Here is a 22,877-nt window from a genome sequence, read left to right as displayed (position 1 = left end):
CAGGCACCAATGTCAACCCCTCTCTCCCTTGAGAAAGAATCTGGATTCCTCTTACCAATACAGAGATTAGAGGTATTATCCAGAAATGGCATCATCACAAATCATAATCCAAACCTAAAGCAGGGGGGATCTGAAACAATGTTAAATCCATTCAGGGCTGCCTCTGGACCACAGTGCACCCACACGGTGCCCTAGCATGTGAATTAGAGTAGGGCACCTCTCCCTCTAAGCAGTACAGCCAGCCTGGTGCCAGGGTACATGACTTGATGAGTGCAGAGCAGCCTGGGTTTTAGCCCTCACTATGCAAAGCACAATAAAAAATGACGGCCCTGATCCAGGTCTTGTCTCGGATTCCCTGGAATGTTTGCCAGTGGTTAAAAGCAGAAAGCTGGGGGACACCTTCTCACCCAGCTTAAAGGGGAAGGAAGAGAATTCTGAGGACTCTTTTCTGGTTGTTGAATTACTTAAATCCTGCAGCTCAGCCTGGAAAGACTCAATTAAGGAGAGTTGTAGGAAAACCTCAGAACCATGAAAGGTGCAAGGCCATGTTCAAAAAGCTTTCAAAACCTGTTAGCACAGAACTCCTTTGTTTAGTTCACAAAATTGGCATTGATTCAGCCAACACCTCTCCTTTTAGCTTCATCTCTCAGCCTCATTCACAACTCCTCCTGTCCCAGGAGGAAGGCAAAGACAGTGTTTAAGAGGACAGGGCTATAGATTTAGGTTTAGAATTGACCATACTTCTTTGGAGCTATGTGACCTTGGGCAAGTTACTGAACTTCTCTGAACTCCCTTTTCCTTATAGGGTTATCATAGCAAATAAATGGGATAATGATGTATAAAGCACTTTGCATTACATTAGGCTCTTGGGAAATGGACAATACATAATAGTTATTATTAACCTAAGCAGTGCTAGAAGAAAGAATGTGGGAGTGCTCAGCCCATCTGACCCTGCTTTTCTTGGCTAAACACCCAGATAGGTTAAGACCAGCATGGTAATAAGGACTATGAGAAGTACATATGACTGGAAGTTGGCATGAAAAACTTTTTTTTTTTAACTTACTGAGCATCTTTATATAAGGCACTGAGCTAAGTATGGTGATGAAGACAAAGATGAGAAAACCCCTCTACCCTTAAAGAGTTTGCAGATTGGGTAAGGAAAGAAGTAGCAAAGAGGCATCTGCTATTACCAGCTCAGAAAAAATTCTGGAGGCATCATTTTTTCCCTGCCCTATCCACCACCTGGAGGAGCCAGGCCTTCATGCCTTGTGACCCCGACTCATCCTGGGTACAGCTGATTGGACCAGAACTAGACACCTGACCACACCAAGCCAATCAAATTCTCTCCTGGGAATTTAAAATTGAGTGGATCGGAATTCAGACTCAGGATGAAGTTCATCATGATGGTTATGGGTACAGAACTCACAGTGATGTAAACTCAAGGCTAACAGAATTCTCAGCCTTGCGCACACCAACTAGTAAGCAGAGAATTCCAGAGCAAAGCAATGATGGGAGGCCAGGCGGCTCCAGAAAGAGACAGAGGCAGTAGCCCTTTTGGATTCTTAATGGCTTTTCAGTGCCTTTGAGGCTCAGCTATCCTTTCTTCAATAGGGTTTCGTGAGTCTTCTCTTCCGATAAACCCCTTTTCACCTGAGCAATCAACACCCCCTGGTTCCACAGAAGGGCTAAATGTGTGGGACCCACTGATTAGATATAAAAAGCTGCCAAAGGTCATTCAGATATAGCTCCTTTAATCAGAATAACTGCCTCTTGAAAGCCTGATTAGATTAACTATTTGGATTTAATCCAAACAACTGTTTGGCAATTGATCCCATTTGGATAGATCCAGGAAAACAGGAGGAGAGGGGTCTTACTCAGAGCGCCACAGTGTTATGTGACGGCAGACCATTCGGAAGAGCTCCTTGAAAAACACATATTTCTGGGGAAATAAAATTCCAAAAGCTGTAGATAACAGAAAAGTGCAGTTAAAGCTCTTTCAGGCTCTTTTAGGCCTGCCTTGTGATTTATAGAGGGGGGCAACTGCTTGCTTTCAGGTCTTGGGCTTGTAGGTATGTACTTATTTTCACGGCTGACTTAAGAGACAGTTTATGCCAGCACCACCCAGCTGTGTAGGAGACAGGAACAGCTGGCCATCAGTCCAAATGCGGTGTCCATCCCAAACATCTTTTTAGAAACCATAAACACAATTACTTTCATCCAAGCACACTTTCTAAATATTCTGGGCTTGCTGGTACATTAGCAACATTATTTTGCCATGGCTAAAGCCTCTAAAATTTAATTCAGGGAAGTCTATGAAAGGGATATTGCATTTGAGGAATATGTATATTGCCTGTACATCAATTGGCATCTTGGGACGGCTCTGGGGCACAGAGGTCAAAGCTTAGTGATGCATGGAGTTGTCGTCCTAATGGTAAGTATTGATTAGTAGCCTCAGAAACAACCAGCAGGCACTCAGTCTTCCTCCAGCCAGACGCCAGGCTCCCAAAGAAGGAGTGTCTTTCCCAGAGAGCCTTGAAAAACAATGCATGGAACACTCAAGCCTGCAGTACAGAGAGGCACTGAGATAGTGAATGAGTGCTTCAGTGGGATAAGTGGAAAATGATAAATAGCATCGTGAAACATCTGCATAGCTATGACACCTGATAGGAAAGTACTCAAAACCAATAAATATCATATCCATATAATTACATTAGTTTTCTATCGCTGCCCAAATTACCCCAAACTAAGTAACTGAAAATAACACAAATTTATTATCCCACACCTCTGTAAATCCAAAGTCCCAGTTGGCTGGACTGGTTTCTCCGTTCTGGGTTTCACAAGGCCAAAATGAAGGTGTCAGCAGGGCTGCATTCCCTCCTGGAGACATTCGGGATAAACTGCTTCCAAGCTCGTTCAGGTTTTTGGCTGAATTCAGTTCCTGACAGATGTAGGGCTGAGGTACCGCTTCCTTGCTGGCTGTCAGCTGGGAGCTGGTCTTTGCCCCTAGAGGCTGCCCGCATTCATTCTCATGCTGGTCACATTGTCCCCTCCAGCAATGGCGGGGTCCCTCTCACACTTCAAATCTCTCCAACTTCGACTTCTGCCAAATCTCTCCTACCTGCAGCCAGAGGAAGGTCTCTGCTTTTAAGGGTTCATGTGATTCGACTGGGCCCACTGGATCATCCAGGATAATTTCTCTATTTTAAAGTCTGTAACCTTAATTACATCTGCAATGGTCTTTTGCCATGTGTCCTAACATATTCACAGGTTCCAGGGATTAGAATGTGGACATTTCGGGGGTCCTACTATTTGACCTACCACTATATATATATATAAAAATATGTGTGTGTGTGTGTGTGTGTGTGTGTGTGTGTGTGTGTATATATATATATATATATATATATATATATATATATATTCTTTCATATCCTGAAAAGCAGAGTTACAGCTGGAGCAACACGGTGGGGTCTGCACTGCAATCTAACTGAGCAAAATGCATTGGATGGTGTATTAGTCACCTATTGCTGCATAACAAATTACCCCCAAATTTAGCAGCTTAAAACAACAAGACTTCATTATCCCACAAATCACATGCAGCTCAGCTGAGCATCCCTCGGTCTCTCATGAGGTTGCAGTCAAGCTGTTTGCCGGGGCTGCAGTTTCATATGAAGACCTGACTTGGGGGTTAAAGATCCACTTCCAAGTTTATTCACAAGTTGGCAGGCCTCAGAAGACTGACCTCCAAGTTCACCCAGATGGTTGTTGGCAGGCCTCTACTCCCCACCACGTGGGTCTCTCCATAGGCTGTCTGAGTGTCTTCCCAACACGGCAGCTGATGATCTGAACGAGAGCCAGAGCCAGAGAGTGAGCACACCAAGAGGGAGTGAGAGAGCCTGAAATGGAAGCTGCAATCTATTTTTTTTTTAAACCCATCTTAACCATGTCTAAGGGTGCAGTTCAGTAGTGTCAAGTATATTGACATTGTTGTGCATCAGATCTCCAAAACTTTTTCATCTTGCAAAACTGACACTCTATCCTCATTGAACAGCTCCCCATTTCCTACTCCCCTCAGCCCATGGCAGCCACCGTTCTACTTGAATTTGACTGCTCTAAGGACCTCATAGAAGTAGAACTGACAGTTATTTGGTTTTTGTGACTAGATTATTTCACTTAACCTAGGAGGTCTTCAAGTTCATCCGTGTTGTAGCATGTGATAGGATTTCCGTCTTTTTTAAGGCTGAATAATATTCCAGTGTATGTACATACGCCATTTTCTTTATCCATTCGTCCATCAATAGGCATTTGGGTTGCTTCTACCCCTTGGCTATTCTGAATAGTGCAGTTGTGAACATGAGTGTGCAAATATCTCTTCAAGACTCTGCTTCCAATTCTTTTGGATATATACCTAAAAGTGGGATTGCTGGATCAGATAGTACTTCTAGTTTTCATTTTTGAGGACCCTCCATACTGTTTTCCACAGCAGCTACACCAGTGAATATTCCCAACGAAAGTGCATATGGGTTCCAATTTCTCCACATCCTCACCATCACATGTTATTTTCTGTGTGTGTGTGTGTTGTGTGTGTCTGTTTATAGTGACCATCCTAATAGGTGTGAGGTGATATCTCATTGTGGTTTTGATTTGCATTTCTCTAATGATGTTGCATTTCTCTAGTGATGTTGAGTATCTTTTCATATGCTTATTGGTCATTTGTATATCTTCTTTGGATGGAAGCTACATTCTTTTAGAAACCTAAAATCAGAAACAACATCCCATCAATTCTGTTGTATTCTATTTCTTGGAAGGGAGTAAATAAGCCCAGTTCACACTCAAGGGGATCAGAACACCAAAAGCAGGGACCACGGGGGCCATGTTAGAGGCTGCTAACCACAGATGGAGTCTCCAGGGTCCATGAGGAAGGGCAGCTCAGGCTTGCACTGCACCAAGGAGCTCTTCCTAAACTTCAATTTTGATAAGAATCGTTTGGGGAGTTTATTAAACAACAGATTCCTAGGTTCCTACCCTGGAGGTACTAAATCAGTGGATTTTGGGTAGGGCCTAGGAATCTGTTTTTTGTTTTTTTTTTTATAGATTTCCTCTTTCTTTTTTTTTTTTTAATTTATTTATTTATGGCTGTGTTGGGTCTTCATTTCTGTGCGAGGGCTTTCTCTAGTTGCGGCAAGTGGGGGCCACTCTTCATCGCGGTGCGTGGGCCTCTCACTATCGCGGCCTCTCTTGTTGCGGAGCACAGGCTCCAGACGCGCAGGCTCAGTAACTGTGGCTCACGGGCCCAGTTGCTCCGCGGCATGTGGGATCTTCCCAGACCAGGGTTCAAACCCGTGTCCCCTGCATTGGCAGGCAGATTCTCAACCACTGCGCCACCAGGGAAGCCCGGAATCTGGTTTTTTAAGCAAATTTCCAGGGAATTTTTTTTAAAGATATAATTCACATGCCATAAAATTCACCCTTTTAAAGTATACAATTCAGTGGTTTTTAATATAGTCACAAATTTGTGCAACCATCACCGAGAACATTTCATCACCCGATAAAGAAACCCCTACTCATCAGCAGTCCCACTGCATTCCTCTCTCCCTCCAAACCCCTGACAACCACTGATCAACCTTCTGTCTCTATGTATTTGCCTATTCTGGAAAGTTCACATAAACGAATTATACAGTATATCGCCTTTTGCATCTGGCTTTTTTCACTTTGCATAATGTTTTCAAGGTTTATCCATGTTGTAGCAGGTAGCTATATGCCATTTATTTTTATGGCTGAATAATATTCTATTGTATGGATACACCACATTTTATTGATCCATTCATTCGTTGAAGGACCCAAGAGATGCTTATCAGAAGGGAAGTTTGAGAAAGGCTGCCAACTAAGTTTTACAGGGAGATCAAAAGCAGTTTGGATGTCTCAGATGCTCATAAAAATGCAGATTTCTAGACCCCCTGTAGACCCTGCCCTCTGGCCAGGCCTCAACCGCAGACCAGTTTCCTCTGATATAAGAATTTAACTGAATAGGTGTCATGTCATAGATTCTTAGAGCCAAGAACTTAGGAGCTTATCTTGTTCAATGGCTCCAAACACAGGTGATCGTTCAGTCAGCTTTCAGGATTCTTTTAAAACTCCTTCTTTACAACACTTCTCTCCCTGCCCCAAGCTGTCTAGATTCGGTAACTCTAGGATCTTGAAATCTGTGGCTTTACAAAGCTCTCCAGATGTATCTGATGGTCAGCCAGCTTCGATCACCACTGGTCCAACACCCTCATTTTTCAGAGCAGGAAACTGACTCAGTATCAGACAACTGCAGGAAAGAACATTCCCTCGAATTTAGGCCTCCTAAATCCTCATCAATGTTCTTTCAAACCTGCGTCGTCAAAATGTCCAATCGTTGGAGTAAGACCACATGGAATTTGAGAATTTGTTTGTTGATGCTGGGGTACAAGTCTGCACACAAACAGACTGTCAGGATTTCACTCAGTCCTTGATGTTGTTATGTTAGCTGGTCGAGGACATGAAATTGTGAAAGAATGAATGATGGATGAAATAAATGGTCACTACCAACTTAATACCCTTTGGAATCAGCAGCCATTAGTATTTCAGTTCCGGCTATACCTCCTGGTGGTTTGATTATCACTAAGATGTAGAAATTAGAAAACCTGAACTTCAGCCATATCATCAATATGGATAAAATGCTCGCTCGCATATATTTACCGTAAACCTGGAAATAACAACTTTCCAGCTCAGTGGTTCTCCAATCTCACTGTGTATTAGAACCACCTGGGAGAGTTTAAAAATAGACCCTTGCCCAGTCCCACCCTCAAGACCTCAAGAAATAGAATCTAGGTCCAGAGCCCAGGGCCATATATTTTTAAATAAAGCTCCCCAAATTATTCCGATGCATGGCCAGGGTTGATAACCACAAGTCTAGCTCCTTGGATGTCTAATAAAATGAAAATAATTTAAAAACTTTAAAGTTTCACATCATATTCCTGAAAAACATTTTCACCCTGAATGGGCTCATGAAGGATCTCATTCTGTGCTCCTACAGCCGAGGAATTATAATCAGTAACATTTGTGCGCTGCTTTATAATTTACTAAGTACTTTCACATACATTTCACCACCCAGTTATGATTATTAACTGTCTATCATACCTTTTCTGCTAGAAATTTAAGACGGTAGATTCTCCTGCCCATTCTAAAAAGGACCCCATTAATGAGGCTTTTCTTTTTAGAATTTTAAATAAGGCAAAGGAAACAATGTCAGAAACAGAGTAGAAATCTTTTCCACTGGAAAACTGCACTGTATGTAATTACACTGGGACTCGAACATTATGTGTTGAGATTGTGCTAAATTCAGCCTCGGAGGTTCACAGACCCTTGGAGTTAAAGTAATAATGAGAAAGGAAACAGGGGGAAAAAGTGAGTTCTGGACCAGGGCTTTTCAAAGTCTAAATGCATATGAATCAACTGCGGATCTTGTTAAAATGCAGATTCTGTTTCGATAGGTCTCAGGTTGGATTTGAGATTCTCCATTGTTAAAAGGCTCCCAGGTGACACCAATGCTGCTGGTCTACAGATCACAGTTTGAGTGTACAGATTCTATCATTAGGGACAGGCAGTTGGAAAGGGGTCAGGAGATCTGTACCCGCACCCCTACCCCCCGTTCTGCCACAAAGTTACCAAGAGACTTTGGGGAGGTCACTTCACCCCTCAAATTCTTAGATTTCTCATCCATAAAATGGGGCTGGGACACTGGTCTCGATCAAAGATGACAAATACTTAACACTTGTGACTGCTTTCCCAGATGCTGTGGAAAGACGGAAGACCCTGGGGGCGGGATGGACACGATTTCCAGTCCTCCCGCCCAGAGAATTCAGGTGGGATCTGCAGGAAGACCCTAGTTAACTGTAAGTTGTCACACCTTGCAAACTGTGACCCAGTAACTTTTTCACATGGATCTGATTGTCAAAGCAATTAGGTTTAGCGAGTCATACTTGGTAGGGGTAAGTTGTGATGGGGAGAGAAGAAACCACAGTGAGAGAGCCTGAAGCACCCAGAGTCCCTTCGACAGGAAATATGCCCGAAGAGAGGGAAGAAGTCCAGAGGCAGGGGAGCCACAGGGCACTTCCTAATGTCCCGGTTCTGGGATTACCATCTGAAACCTTGGTCTTCAGCTTCAGCCCGCAAACCTGGATTTCTGCTAGAGAAGGGACCTCTCCAACCCAACCCAAGCAGAAAAAAGGAGATCCCTATAGGCAGAGCCTGCTCATTTTCTCCTTCAGCCCTGACTGGTCCTGACTGGTGCTGAGAGTGGGCTTCCAGGACTTCCGGGAGGGCCACTCAGCCTCACTGCCTGGAGCTGTGCTCCAGCATCTCCTAATCTCACGAGGAGATGGTTCTATGTCCATGAATAGAGATGCAGTTTAGTGGGAGCTGTGCAGGGGCAAAATTGATCAATGCACTCCTCATGCAAAAGCTTCAGGAGTCGTGTAGGTGGCACTGCTTTCAGATTTTCAAGGTTAAAGGAGATCTTCCCAGAGGGAAAAGTATATATACTCAGACACAGACAGTTTGCCAAGGCACTACGCCAGCAACTCTCACTTTTTTCTCACTGAAGTAGCTCAACACTGAAAATTTAGTGCTGTTGTTCCCATTTCACAGATGAGGAAACTGAGGCTCAGAGAGGTCAACAAAACTCCCTCAACTCACACAACTGAAATGTAGATGACACGGCATTTGATTCCTAGGTCATCTGACTCCAAGTCTGCTGCTCATAACACTGCTTCTCACTACCTCCTAGATGCTGTACTTGGAGGATGGAATCTCCAGAAGCTGAGACTGACTCCATTTCATCAGTCTCACTCAATTTTATTCCACCTCTCTAGCTGAGGACAGACAGGTGCATAATACATTGGAACACTTCTTACAGTTCTTCAAAGAAAAAATGTAGGCCTGCCTCTTCTGTCTCCAGGTGGTGGCCATCTGACTTTGGTGGGTCTGTGTCACAAATAGATGACATTAGAGAAGGTGCCTGGGACACTGACTGCCCCCCTTGATCAGGATCTAGTTCCTAGTATATACGAATTATGAATGCCCTTGGCAACTCTCTTGTGTATACCCCCAAACCCTGCAGTCAATTCAGACATGTTTTGAGTACGACAACCTGCCAGACAGAGCGGCAGGTGCTGGGAGGTAGGTACAGGTGAACAAGGCAGATGAGGCACCCTCCTGGGGGCTGACCTTCTGGTTGGGGGAGGGGCAAGGGAGCGGGTCACAAATAAGACATTTTAAGTGTAAGGAACATGATGAAAGGGGGCCTTGCGGTGCCCTGGGAGCACGTAAGGCCCCAACCTCTCAGCGGGCAGCGTAGAAGGCCAAATGGATGGAATTAAACTGAAACAACCTTCTCCTGCCTGGAGGAACTTGAACCAAACCAGAGGGTGAGCCACTTGGCCGCCCGGAGCCATGGCTGCCCTGCCTCTAGCTTGAAGAAACACTCTCTGCTAAGGTTGTAATAAATCCCCCACCAACTTGGCTAAGTGTTGGTGTGCCAAACCTCCCTGGCCTGGACAGAGAAGTACCAGGCGTGTACACACGTGTGCACAAGCGCGCTCGAGCACGCACGCGCGCACACACACACACAGCCCACCGCACTCAAGAGGTCATATTTCACATCCTTCCTCTCCTCAGGCAAAGCCAAGTGGATGGGGTTTCCTTCAGCGTCCGCCCTGGAGATGCCGTAGTAAATGTAATGCATTTTAAAACTGTTTCCTTTGTTCTTAGGGGAATACACTAAGATGTTAACAGTGCTAGATCTGGGTGGTATTATTATGGGGGAATGTCTTTTCTTCCTTCCTTTTCTAAAAAATCATTTTTTATTTTGTAGCCTTTCCAAATGAGCATGGATCAGCTGTGTAATAAAAATTAAAAATAAAAAGATTTCCTTCACTCCACTACAACTGCTCTCCAGTTCACATTTGTCCTGGAAGATAGGGACACATGTGGTGTCTTTGAGGCTTGGGGGCAGCTGTGTGGTATGATGGCAAGGGCAATGGATTAGGAGCTACAACACACAAGTTCAGTTCCCAGGCTTCTAGAACCTTCTAACTTTGGGACACTGGGCAAGTCACTTTACTTCCATGAGGCTTCATTTTCTCATCTGCAGCATGGAGCAGAAATAGCTCTCAGAAGATGAAATGATGCACAAATGTCAAGTAGGATTATCATTTTCATGTAACTGAAAATTGGCTAATTTCGCATTCATGTAGAAAGAAACAACAAGTGTATCTGTGAATGGTAGCTTAGTCAGTTTCAGTTGGTACCTGGGAGTGGTAGCCAGCCCTGGATGGCCTCGGTGATTCTCACTTCCTGGCATTTATGCCCTTGGATTCTCCCCCATTGAGTAGGGCTGACCCGTGTAACCAACAGAATACTGCAGAAATGACAGAGTGTGACTTCTGAGGCTAGGTCATAAAAGACACTGTGACTCTGCCTTCCTCTCTCTTGGATCACTCACTCTGGGGGAAGCCAGCTGCCAACATCATGAGGACACACAAGTGTGCTCAGGGGGAGGGCCTTGGAGCAAGGAACTGAGGCCAACTGGCAGCACCAACTTGCCACCCATGTAAGCGAGCCACCTTGGAAGCAGATTCTCCTGCCCCAAAGCTTCCGATGATTCCAGCCCAGGGTAACATCCTGACGGCAAACTCTTGAGCAACCCCAAGCCACCACCACCCAGCTAAGCCACTCCCTATTTCCTGACCCACAGGAACTGTGTGAGAGAGTTAAGGGTTTATTGTTACTCTAAGCTACTGAATTGTGGGGTGATCTGTAATCACAGCAGCAAGAGATAATCATCCCTTCAGCTGGCAGCCATCTAGGAAGGTTAGGGACCCCCGCATGGCTCTGGGAAGAGCAATTCATTCCAGGCCAATTTCATTTCCTTTCGTGATGGAGTGACCTGGCATGTGAATAGGGGAGGGGTGGGAGAGAGCAGTAAGTGTATTTCTCTGACCTCAGGAGGGCTTTTAATTTGATACCACACGCCATGCTCATCAGCATGCCTGGAGGCAGGGTCTTGGTGGTTCATTGATTTGGCCCCAGGAGAATGGATGCAGGAGCTAATCGAGGACGTGAGGGAGGCAAAGGAATAAAGATACTGATGCCAATACCAATATCAATACTAATAGTAATACTCTTCACTACTACTCATACGAGCACTGCTAATACTTGTCACCCAGACACCTCCCCCTTGGAGAGCCCCAGGTTCTTTGGAATTCAGTAATCACCCTTTCCTTTAATAAACTGGGAAAACAGTTTCAACCTTCATAGTAGTGCTTTGACAAGTCTCCTTCAAAACCTCCACAGATTTCCAGAAAGATCTACCTTCTCAGGTCAGTGAGGGCTGCAGCCTTGGTCACTTCTGTTCCCTGGTCCTTAACCATCATCCATTGCTCTTGAGGCTGCCGCCTCCTGTCCCCCTCTCTGTTACCCCTGGACCACCTCACTTCCTTCACGCCTCCCAAAGCACCACGAACACAAGGCTGGTTCCCAAAAGCTTGTGGATGATGGGAGGGGAGTGACAGTCCTGCAAAGCGCCATCGGTTAAAAGGGCATCTCCAGCAGCCTGGTCCTTGAGTTCCTCGGCTGTCGGGGTTTCTCTTGCTCTGCATATGCCCTTGCTGATCACTGCTCTCCCGAGATGCTTTTTATATCGCTCTGGACCCTCTCCTCTCAATCTCTCCCTTCCTCCCTCCCCAGACCCCCCTCACTTCCTTTTCACTGGCTCGCAACCCCCAACTCCAAATTCCCATCACCTTTTTTGCAGACAGGCTACCTCTGCTATGTGTCACTTTTCTCACCAGGGTAACAGAGACATGATAAAACACATGGGCTCTGAGGCCGGAAGAGACGCCCCCTCCCCCCATCCCCCCATTTAACATCTAACTCCCGGCTCTGCCTTATCTTCTCGAATCCTTCCTATCCCTGCTATACAGTTGTCAAAATGGACTTCCAGGGGAACTAAGTTTTGTGCAAGGACCCACGGTGAGCAGGAAGGACCTGGGCCAACTCGCAGGCCTCTCCCAGGCAGGAGAACTGGGTTGGAGACCGCTAGTTGGGGGCACCTGCAGAGGATAAATCAAGCCTGCCTGAAGCTTAGGAGGAAGGTAATGTATGTAGAGTTAGTTCCTAGAGGGCTTATAAATAGGACCATTGCTCATCTGTCCTGAAAAGTTGCAGGGCCGGCTTTCCCAAGGTGAGGGGAGGGGGCAGGGTCACATGTCCTCCTGAGGTCATTTCTAGCTCGATGATTCACGAGACAAAATCCCAGCGTGGGTTCAGCCCCGCTGAATGTACTTTCATTTTGCATTATGATTTGCCACTCGAGCTGATGTGAACCCAAATTGATGTCATTTCCCTCCTAATAAGCTCTTGACCAGAAAACATCTATTTCTCCATCTAACTTGGGAATTTTTTTTTTCACCCAGTTCCTACAAAATCATGTTGCAGTTTACTTCTATATTTTTCTTCTCTTTTAAAGACAGCATTTGTCAGCGCTTCTCCGCTGGTCATAAAAGTAATGTACATGCTCATTGCCAAAGAATCTGGAAAGCACAGAAAGCTGAAGGAAGAAAATAAAAATTATATATAATGTTACACCCAGAGACAAACATTAAAACGGTAGTATGTTTTCTTTGTCTTTTCCCCATGTATATGATAATTTTTTTTAACCATAATTGGATCAAAAGCCTTTTTTAAGACTTCTATTTAAGAGTGGGAGGGAAGGATTACACATGCTGGTTTTAGTGAAAAATGTGTTTTAATAATAGCTACACTTACAGAGTACTGACACCATTCCAAGCACTTTATATGCATTGCCTTAAGGAACATAAATCCTTTTATGCATTGCCTTGTTCAGTGCTTATAACAAACCATTGAGGAAGATGCTAATACCATCTGTGCCCATTTTACAGATGAGGAAACTGAGGCTCTGAGACCATAACTTGCCCAAGGACAGCTAGTTCACAGCACAGTTGGGATGGACTTGGATGAAAATCTTTTTGCCTCCACAGGCTAGGCTGGGCTTTATAGTGTATACAGTGTTTGCTTCTTTTTAGCAGTAATTGCCACAACTGGAAATGCCACAGTGGAAATACTAGCGTGCTACTCATTTGTTTTTTTATTTTATTGATTTATTGATTGATTGGCTGCATTGGATTTTCATTGTGGTGCACAGGCTTCTCATTGCAGTGGCTTCTCTTGTGGAGTGCGGGCTCTAGGTGCGCAGGCTTCAGTAGTTGTGACACACAGGCTCAGTAGTTGTGGCTCACGGGCTCTAGAGCACAGGCTCAGTAGTTGTGGCGCACGGGCTTAGTTGGTCTGAGGCATGTGGGATCTTCCCAGATCAGGGCTCGAACCCGTGTCCCCTGCATTGGCAGGAGGATTCTTAACCACTGCTGGCGTGCTACTCATTTAAATGGGAATATTTTAATCGAACCACCACATATTCATGGAACAAAGACCTTGCTCCATTCTGATATTCTGTAGCTCTTTGCTTGTAAAAAATACAGGGAGAAAGAAAATCCAAGGGAAAGGTCAGAAGTTTATTAGCTAGTGCTGCTGCAAGCTTGCACACGCTTTCCTACAAGCTGTTGCTATTTTAGTGCTTGATGGCCATCTAACATGTCCCCAGGCACAGGGGCAGCTGACAGATGCCAGGGGTCAGCACAGATGCTGTGAAGTGACTGCTCATTCTTTCCATGTCCATTCATTGAGCACCTACTGCATTTCTCTCAGGCACAGTACTAAGCATGGACTCCAAATGTAAGCTGTATAAAGGCAGCACCCATGGGTTCAGCCTAAGTGATGAAGTGGTCTTCTAATTAACACACACACACACACACACACATACACAGACTCAGGAAATGAAATGTTATTTCAAAATAATAACTCAAACTGTTATACTGGTTAAGTAGTATATCTGTTAGGTGCTTTGATTGCAAGCAACAGAAACGGACTCTGGCTGATCTAGGCAAAAAAGAGAATTTCTTGGAAGGATACTGGAGAGTACACTAGAGCAAAGGGAAGGCTAAAGACTCAGGCTTGCAGCCATCAGGCACCCAGCAACTCCAGAAGGTTCTTGGCAGCAGAAAATGCTCAAAAATCTCACTTAGCTGCCTCGGCTGGAATGAGAATACTCCAACTGTTCTCTGTTTTGGACCTGAATCCATGATTCAGATTTCCGAGCAGGAGCCCCCACTGGCCTCGCTGGCGGTCGTGTGCTGGGAAGGGACGGTACCTGGCTCACCATTCAATCAGAGGACATTGGAGAGCTATTAGCTGAGGAATAGAGTCAGCTGACAAACAACAAATGTCCTTGCATTTCTTGAGAATGAAGAGAGCTAAATACAGAGGCTGTGATAACGCTTATTAAAAAAAAAAAAACAAAAAAAACAAAAAACCCTTCCTCTTCTATCCCTTTCTCTCACATGCAGAAGCTGCTCCACAGAATTTCTCTCTCCAGTGCTGTGCAAACCTCCCAGCTATCCACTCCTTTACACCCTTGCTGTGCATGTGGTCTGAACACCAGCAGCATCTGTTTCACCTGGAAGCTTGTCAGAGATGCAGAGTCTCAGGCTCCAGCCCAGACCAACTGAATCAGAGTCTGCAGTTTAACCAAATCCCCAGGTGGTTCCAACGCAGATGGTTTGAGAATCACTCACTGATACACGTTCCTCTCCCCTCCTCTCTCACTTTCTTTATTAGATGGGATCAATCTAGTCTCTTACCACCCTTCAGCGAGAGGGAGGAGATGAGATGCGTTGTCAACTACAAGGTTGCGACTGGAGGGGTGAGAGAGAAGACATAAGAACATTTGCACGCTAATAATTTCTGTCCTGTAAACAAGGACTAAGCAGACACAGTCTGTGACCTTGGAGAGCTCATGTTCTAGAGGGAGGAGCTGGCCAGCCAGTCCAAATCCTATTGAGGGCTTCCAAGGGGCATGGCACGGTTCTCAGAGCTGAGCTGGCTCTGGCACGTCGGATCTGGTGAGGATCCAAGGGACAAAGGGACAGAATGGGCAATTAAGTGTTATTGGGCTGCTCAGCTACATCTGGAGGGCCAGCGGTCTTTTAGGTGCCCTCCCCAATGCCACGCTGAGGTATAAAACAGTGCCAGGTACTCAAGCTGGCCTGTCTTCCACTCAAAGAGAACAAACAGGGCCCAGAGGAGGGCGCAGAGGGAAGCGCAGAGCCTAGAAAGTGGAAAGTTGCAAATGCAGACTTTTGAAAGCTTTAGAGTTCAAGTACACCACTCTGCTGGCCTCTCATCATACTGGTCTTTGCAACATCCAAATAAAGCTGGCACGAGATTTCCCCCAGAGTGACAGTCTCCTGTGACTCATTTCTCAGGAACTTGGTGGCAGCCACTTGGCTGAAGGCAGCTGTGAGGAGGAATGTCCAGGCGGGTGGTTTCAGCCCTGGGCGGTGGCAGTGGGCGTGACTGGAGCAGGAGGACAGACCGTGGGCGTGGTCACAGCCAGAGGCGTGGCTATAGTGGAGGAGGGGAAGGCTGTGGGCGTGGCTGTCAGCCTCAGTGGCGTCCTTACCTACTGGCTGACTGGCCTCAGCTCAGGGACCGCGTGGCAGAACTCGGAATGTTGCCCTTGGTCCCCCAAACAGGTAGAGCTTTAGACAGAGTCCGGGCAGAAACTGAGCCAAAGGTGAGAACAGGCCCTAGGGGCCCTGGGGAAAGATCAGAAAAGAGGTCCCAGTCACACACTTTGGTGTTTTCTGTTGCTGCTGACGGCAGTGAGGTCCGGCATGAGGGTGACCTGAAACGCCTTGAACCCCTTCTGTCTGGAAGGCATCTGGGTTCAGGGAGCCCCAGCTGGCTGTGTCTGAGGCAGAGGGGCATGCGGTGAGGATGCCCCTTCCCAGCTCCCCTCACCCCGCTCTCATCATTCAGATCCCTCAAGGCCACATGAAAGGACCAACACCATCCCACTTCTTCCTCATCTTCTGTCCCTCAGGCCTCAGTCCACCAAATATTGTCCTCCCTTCCATCAGCCAGAAATAAGCAAAGACACACCCCACGCCAACCCCAATCCCTCAGACCAACGCTGTGAGTTCCCACAGCCCAGCCCTTCCACAAACAGAAACGATCGGAATTCAGTTCGGGCTCAGCCAGAATACTCTGTGATGGCGTCCAACGAGTTAATGGTTGCGAAACGTCTTAGGAAAAGATAGACACTCATGCTCCTGGAAGAGTATGATTTACATTTCTTTGACATTCTCCAGTTTCAAAAGCCACTGACCAATGCCAGTCCTTCTGAGTTTTATTTCTGATACTTGTAGAAAGGCACCTTTCATAAAAAAATAAAAAAGCCTTTTAAACCACGCACTTCCGGACGGGAGAACGGAAGATGCAAAAAGGAATAAGGATGAAACAAATAAACAAGCAGATTGGCTTGTGAAGTAGCCCCAGCCATAAGTCCACGCCTTTCCAGGACCTTCTCATCAGCACTGATGGCTAAGGGTCACCCAGCACTTACTTGGCAGCCCTTACTTCCAAGTGCTTTACCTGTATTATTATCTCACGTGATACTTACAGTAACTCTAAACAAGTGCTTTTCAAGCAGGGATTATTTGGCAATATCTGGAGACATTTTTGCTGGTCACAGCTGTGGGGAGGGAAGGGTGCTGACTGGCATCTAGTAGGTAGAGGCCAGGGATGCTGCTTAAACATCCTATGACGCTCAAGACAGCCCCTACAGCAAAGAGTTCCTGGCCCAAAATGTCAATCAATAGTGCTGAAGTTGAAAAACCCTGATCTAAGAGATAAGAACGACCCTTCACGCCATTTTACAGGTGAGGAAACAGAAGTTCAGAGAGGTACTTCAAGAACCTTAGGTTTACGAGCAAACATACCTAGCAAAAATGAGTGCAAACAAGAGATGGAGAAAAGTTTGCCAATATTTGAAACGAGCTAAGAGTAAAAGGGACACGGAAACCGTTAGCTTTGTGTCTGCCCTGTGATTTTCTGTGTTAGGATAACGTGAATCCGTGGCATCTACTGAACTGACTCGTTGGAATGGTTCATGTGTGGCTTGTGCTGCCCAAGACAGCACAGTGGGGGTAGTGACACAGCTTTCCAAACTCCTTGCTCGCTTCCCCGATTTGCCAACACTCTGTTTTCCGATCTCACAGCCACACTTCTCATCCTCTTCTCAGTTTGCAGTCTGTGCTTCCACCCTGCTAGGTCCGTTTGTGAGAGCTCAGTCCGGCGGGGACGGACGGAGGCACGTGCTCTGCAGACCCAGTGCCTTCTCACTTTAGACAGACAGCCCGCCTCTACCTGGGGGTGGACGGGGCAGGTGGCCAGCTGTCTGCAGTCTCTCCTTTCTCTCCTGGGCAAAACCTTCTCAGAATCGTCACAAATGTCAGCTGATGGCTACACAAGGAATGAGGCCAGAAGGAATTAAAAAGAGGCTAAGACTCTTTCACACAGACTATCATAAAAAAAATGCTCAGGGTATCTGGAATGAAACAGCCAAGTACAAAATTGAATGTACATCGATGATGACTTTTTTAAAACTTTGCACTTTTGCATGTTCCATTTTCTAAATGAGCATGTATGACTTTTATCAGAAACAAATTATTTTAATAAGAATGTTTTTCAAAAAATCCCACATAAGGAATGAAATGAGTGAGGTCCACAAAGGGGCATGAACAAAAATGCTCAGAGCAGCCTTTTTGTGTGTGAGAGCTAAAACGATCCAAATGAAGTGGAGAAGGGCTAAATAAACTGAGGGTATTTTGCTACAACAGAATACTACATAGCAAGGGAAAAAGAGCAGATTGATGCCACCCGTAGCCACATGGATGGGTGTCAGAGACATAATGTTAAGGAAACTCGACAGAACACAAAAATGTACATGCTGTAGTACTGTATTTAGGTGAAGCTCAAGAACAGAAAAATTCATATGTGGGCATGAGTACTGACTGGGAAGGGGCAGAGAGTGTGGGAGGGGCGGGGAGTAGGGCGGCTCCCTCCCCTTGCTCACCCAGAGCCACCGGGCTGGCCCCTCATCTGCATAAACCACTCAGCAAAACAAAAGCCCTGGAGGTAACAGGAATCTGCTCCTTTAGAAGACAGTCTAGCCACAAGGTAATGGGACTTTAGGGTGCTGCTACCTTGAGGTCTCACCCACCAACCCCAAACCCCTGCTCCCCCATCCACTACCAGAGAAGGTCCCATCAATACCACCGTATCAGGGATCCTATTTCACCAATGTTATGCCTGTATATTTTAGTTTCCCACTAGAAACTATTTTCTCTCTCTTTTTTTTTTTTTTATAAATTTATTTATTTATTTTTTGGCTGCGGTGGGTCTTCGTTGCTACGTGCGGGGGCTACTCGTCATTGCGGTGGCTTCTCTTGTTGTGGAGCACGGGCTCTAGGCATGTAGTCTCAGTAATTGTGGCTGGTGGGCTCTAGAGCGAAGGCGCAGCAGTTGTGGCTCGTGGGCTCAGTAGTTGTGGCGCACGGGCTTAGTTGCTCCGCGGCACGTGGGATCTTCCCGGACCAGAGCTCGAACCCGTGTCTCCTGCATTGGCAGGAGGATTCTTAACCACTGTGCCACCAGGGAAGTCCCTTTCTCTTCTTTTTTTAAAAAAATTTAAAAAAAAATTTTTTTAATTGAAGTATAGTCGATTTACAATGTTGTGTTAATTTCTGCTGTACGGCAAAGTGATTCAGTTATAAATATATATACACATTCTTTTTTTTTATATTCTTTTCTATTATGGTTTATCATAGGATATTGAATATAGTTCTCTGTGCTATACAGTAGGACCTCGTTGTTTATCCTGGAAACTATTTTCTTGCTGCTGCCCAGCACTAGGGCTGAGCCAGGAGGCTTACTGCCCCAGGGAAGGAGAAAGATCTTTTCGAATAAAGAGGCCATTGATCAGCATTAGTCTCTAAGCTGAGGTTCTTGACCTCTGCAGGGGGACAATGGCCTTGAAAGTCAGGCTCTTGGGAGGGGGGCAGGTATTTCTCAATTACTCAGTTCCCTTCTCACCAAAGTCAGGCTAATGGCTCTAAGAAGGGCTTTTCAACCAGAGTGCCTCCGAATGCCCCAGGAGACTTGGTCCCCTCTGCTCTCAGAACAGCCTGGCAGGACATGGGTGGCTGGGGACCCCATTAGTCCTCCAGAGCAGCCCTCCGGGGTTCCAGATCCTCTCCAGGACCCGATGGGCTCCACACATTATTTCCTATATGATGTGTGCTAGCACATGAAAAAGCCGGTGAGGTATGGCTCTTAATCACTGTGTTTTGTCACTCCCAGTAATACCCCAAACCTGTTCATGCTACCCTGGGAGGGCAGCGGAAGGAAGAAGAACCTGCAGACCATTGATAAAATCAGATATCTCTAGGGAGAGGAGATTTAGAAACACCCAGAAAATGAGATGGGAGAAGTGTGAGAACAGCAGGGTAAGTGGGTCACATCCAGGCACTGTGCAAGGAGGTCTGCCAGGACCTGGGGGTGGGGACCTGTCTCTGGCTTAAAGCCACGTGTCCCTGGGGCCAGCAGCAGTGGTGTGTAGGTGGTGTCAGGAGTGTGTAGAGGAGTCTAAGGAAGACGCCCTGACCCTCTGTGGCCTGTGCAGGGCATGGAGGTGACCTAAGCTCTGCCACGGGCCCGACGTGGGGTCAGGGAGGTGCCACAAGAACTTGGAATCGGCTCTGGCCTGCGATCAGGACCAACAAGCTGCCACAAGCAAAGAATGTAAAGCCCAGGGCAAATAACCTGGACTCTGGGTGCTGGCCAGGGTCTGTCCCGGCCCAGGGAACGCCTTTGTGCAAACTGGAAAAAGCCTCCTTCTGACACACACAGCCCCTGGGCTCATGGCTCACCTAGTAAAGCACTGGCTAGATTTCAGCCCCTCTGTGGGCACACCTGGGCAAGGCATAAGGCCCACACCTGTGAGAGATGGCTCCGGGGCCAGAACACTGCTACAGAAAGCTAGGAGGACAAAGAGCCCCTCGGCGGTCCCCGGTGCAGGCAGTGGCTCAGACCAATCATCCTTTAAAGGAGACCCTGATGCTCTGTGACTTCCTACTCATCCCCCATATGCCCAAGTTTTCACCTTAAGAGGTGAGGTGGAAGGGGAGTTTGCAGTGATGGGGGTGGGGAGATGGGGCTAGGAATTCTGGCTGTGCACTCCCTCTGCTCAGCCATGTCACGACTGAAGGTCTCAGAGACTGTTTAAATTACCAGGCTGGTATAAAATCATATTCCTCCCCTTCACTATCTAGCTGGGTGGAGATATGCAGGGGGAAACATCTATTATATAGAAGTAAACAAGCTTTTTGGCGAGGGGGTGGAGTACATCCAAGCACTGGGCAAGTAAAACTGCAACTCTGCTAAACAATTTTTTCTCTCTCGTTGTATTTCTGGGGAGGTGTCGGCACCTCTTACAGATGGGGTCACCAAATGTTGTTATTTGTCCTAGAACTGTCCTGGATTTTGCTGATTCCCAGGATCATTATTAATAGCACCCCCTTTCACTCTCATAAGTGTCTCGGTATAGATGATACATTATGTGGTCATCTACTAACAAAGACACAACAGATGTCAGGCTTGGCTTTAGCTGTCTTTCCTTCTAGCTCTGGTTAATGCCAAGTAAGGAGGATAGGCATGGTGATGGGGCATAGAGAAGGGAGAGACTCCTCTGGGCTGGAGAATCCAGGCAGGAAGAGGAATTTCACCTCAGCCTTGAGGGAGAGAGAATTTGGAAAGGAAAGGAGTAAGCCTTCTAGACAGGAGGGTGAATGTATTAATTACCTTTTGCAGCAGAACACATTACTGCAAAACCCAGCAGCTTAAAACAAAAATAAGTGTTATCTCACACAGTTTCTGTGGGTCAGGAATTTGTGAGTGGCTTAGCTGGAAGTCCTGGCTCAGGATGGGTGTATTCAAGATGTCCGCTGGGGATGTTGTCATCTGAAGACTTGACTGGGGCTGGAAGATGTTTCCACAATGGCTCACTCACATGCCACTGACAGGAGTTCCTCACCACATGGACCTCACCACAGGGCTGCTTGAGCGTTCTCCCGACACGGCAGCTGGCTTCCCTCAGAGCAAGTGATCCAAGAGAGAGAAGAGGAGAAACTGCCAGGACTTTTATGACTTAGCTTCGGAAGTCAGGCTCCATCATTTCTACAATATCCTATTGACTACATCAGCCAGCCCTATACAGACATGTGAATACCAAGAGGTGGGGATCAGTGTTGGTCATCTTGGAGGCTGGCTACCACCCAGAGTGTGCACTAAGGCACGGAGGCAGAAACAGGGAGTGTGTGCTCGGAAAACTAGTGACTGGGCAGTTGTCTGGAACATTTACTGACTTCCCACTACACTCAACACCAAACAGTCCTCTCCAGCCAAAGTCCAGCCATGCAGTACTGGAGAATATTGATTGCCCAAGCATGTTTGAAGACATGGGGAACTGCAAGCCCTTATCCATTGCTGAACTCTAGAGCAAAGTGCTAAGAAACATTTTACTTTTGCTAGCCTGAAAAACGCACTGTATAGAAAGCACATTGCTGCCTTATATAGGAGTTGAAGATTACCCCTTTTTAAAAGCATATTCCAGGAAAAAAACCACATCATTAAAAAAGAATCTTTGTGGGGGGCTTCCCTGGTGGCGCAGTGGTTGAGAATCTGCCTGCCAATGCAGGGGACACGGGTTCGAGCCCTGGTCTGGGAATATCCCACATGCCGTGGAGCAACTGGGCCCGTGAGCCACAACTACTGAGCCTGTGCGTCTGGAGCCTGTGCTCCGCAACAAGAGAGGCCACGATGGTGAGAGGCCCGCGCACCGCGATGAAGAGTGGCCCCCACTTGCCGCAACTAGAGAAAGCCCTCGCACGGAAACGAAGACCCAACACAGCCAAAAATAAAAATAAAAAAAATTTAAAGAAAAGAATCTTTGAAAATTCATTTTTCTTTTTACTTATGGGCATTTTTCTCATTAAAAAAATGATGTACTGCTTGTGTAATTTTTAAAAGATTAAAAAGCATTAAAAAATATACTCTGCACAGAGCTATCATTCTCTTCTAATACCTGACTCCTGTGAAATAAAAGAGAATGAGTTTCCAGGAGTCTGTGCTAAACAATGAAACATAGCTAAGGTCGGACCAAGAGGGGATGGCCCTGGTTACTGGCTGCCTGGCTTCCGGCGAGGTCAGCATTTTAGCAGGTTAGGGGAAGGTTTGCGCATTTGGGTTTTGAAGTCACAACTGATATATGTTTTACTCTGTGATCCTGTAATACTAGCCCACTTCTAGATTTTTCTCCATCCTTAGCTAATGTTACGCACCTTATAACCTTGTTTTAAAGTGTTACTGCTTGAAACTGGTCTGAATGTCCTTTTGGAGAACAGTCCTCCCTCACTCCACATCTGTTTATTTAACAATTATTTCTTGGTACCTCCCTAGGGACACCATGATGTACACACAGACACAGCCCTGCCCACATGGACCTTCCACTCTGATGGGCAAGGGAAGGGAATACTGCCTTGAAATTTTACTTACAGAGGATCCACCTCAAGGGAAAGCCTGTTATCTCTATGTCTCTTAGATGGCTTTAGAGTTAACTTGAAACAATACTGGATGGAGATATTAGATTAACATATAAATACTGGAATTCCCTGGCTGTCCAGTGGTTCGGACTCCGAGCTTCCACTGCAGGGGGCAAGGGTTCGATCCCTGGTCGGGGAACTAAGATGCTGCATGCCTCGTGGCACGGCCAAAACAAAAACAAAAACAAATACCTATATAAGTACCATATAAGCCTA

This window comes from Balaenoptera acutorostrata, chromosome 10 (assembly GCF_949987535.1).
Source record: "Balaenoptera acutorostrata chromosome 10, mBalAcu1.1, whole genome shotgun sequence".
Taxonomy (NCBI): Eukaryota; Metazoa; Chordata; class Mammalia; order Artiodactyla; family Balaenopteridae; genus Balaenoptera; species Balaenoptera acutorostrata.
This window is presented reverse-complemented; position numbering follows the sequence as displayed.